Raw genomic sequence first — 1,887 nt, forward strand, 5'->3', positions numbered from 1 at the left:
ACAATGGAATATTATTACTCAGTCATACGAAGAGAAGAAATACTGCCATTTGCGACAACATGGATGGACCGCGAGGTAAGCCAGACAGAAAAAGTTGAAAACCACATGATATCACTTATATGTGGGATATAAACCTAAAAGCAACAAATGAGCAGGACAAACGAACAGAGACTCATGGACATGGAATATAGACTAGTGGTTACCAGAGGACTATAGAGTAGTGTTAGTGTTACTAGTGGGGTGGGGGAGGAGGAGGGAAGTAGATGGGGTAAAGGAGTCAAATATAGGGGGGTAGGGGGAGGGTGAAGTGGGTAAAGGGGATCAAATATATGCTAGCTGAAGGAAACTGGACTTTCGGTGGTAAACACACAATAGAATATACAGATGTCAAATTATGATGTACACATGACAATTATATAGTTGTATTAACCAATGCTACCCCAATAAACTTAATTTTAAAAATAGAATTATTCAACTCCTTAAATATTCTTTAAAGGTATTATTGCCACATAGTCATAAAAAAACTAAAAACAAACAAACAAATAAATAAATAAAAACAGAGCCAGAGCTGCCATGCCAGAGGAACTGCCTTGAATGTCTTATGTCTCAAATCTTTGGAATGTAAAAACAGGGCAAAACAACCTGTGCCTGGGGCAACACTGTGCTCCCCAAAAAATTGATTGCAAAGATAACAAGAAAGCAGTTATTATGACTACTACGCCGATGACTACTAGACTGAAAATTAAAATATCGTTTAGAATTAACATCACTATGTTATGTCATCTACGCCAATAGAAATGTTTTCCTTCTGATATATTCTTCTCCCTCTCTTTCTCATAAGTACCCATCGCTTTTGTTTCCTAATCAGAACATAATTTGAGCTTCTGCCTGAATCAATGCTTCCTGAATAGCTAGCTATTCTTATCGATCTCATTAAATGCTTTTTGCCTGTCACTTTAAGGCCCTTTTTACTTTTAGGTTAGCAATAGTAAATTTTGTTGCATGCTTTTTTACCATAATTTTTAAAAATGGAAAACAACCCAAGTGCCCATCCCTGGATAAATGGATAAATATATCATGGTATATACATATAAGAAAATCTTATTTGTGCATAAATAGGAATGGAGTACTGATACATGCTATAACCTATATAAACCTGGAAACCACTATGTTAAGTGAAAGTCGGCAGACGCAGAAGGCCACATGTTACATGATTCCATTTATAGGAAATCTCCATAATAGGTTAATCCACAGAGACAGAAAGCAGATTAATGTTTGCTAGAGGATGGGGGAAGGGGAGAAAGGAGAGTAACTGCCTAGTGGATATGGGGTTTCCTTTTGGGGTGATGAAAATATTTCAGAATTAGAGTAAGGTGGTGGTTGCACAACATTATGAATGTACTACATGCCAATGAATTGTTTGTTCACTTTGAAATAGTTAATTTTATGTTATGTGAATTTCACTTCAATAAAAAAAAATTAAAACTTTAAAAAAAGCCACACACACACACACACACACACACACATACACACACACACACACACACACACAGAACTCTTGGGCTAACAACTTCTTACTACCTAACTAGATTAGATAACACAATAGGGACCATCCGCTACAAATCCCCCTAGTTTTAATCCCTATCATCTTGCATGCAAATGTGTGGACAGCCACAATTTTACTACCTCATTTGATGCTGAGAGAATGAGGTGTCCTCATGTAAATACAACTCAGCCAAACCTCTCCATTCTTTCTTCCAAGCTCTTGCTCTTCCAACTTACCTTTTCCTCTTACATATTCATTCTCTTCTTTTTTATTCTTTTCTTCCCACCCTAAAAAATATTCCACTAACCTTGAACTATTCCCTGCAATTTGCCTCCTTTCCT

The sequence above is a fragment of the Pteropus vampyrus genome, unplaced genomic scaffold, assembly GCF_000151845.1.
Source record: "Pteropus vampyrus isolate Shadow unplaced genomic scaffold, Pvam_2.0 Scaffold38, whole genome shotgun sequence".
NCBI classification, from domain to species: domain Eukaryota; kingdom Metazoa; phylum Chordata; class Mammalia; order Chiroptera; family Pteropodidae; genus Pteropus; species Pteropus vampyrus.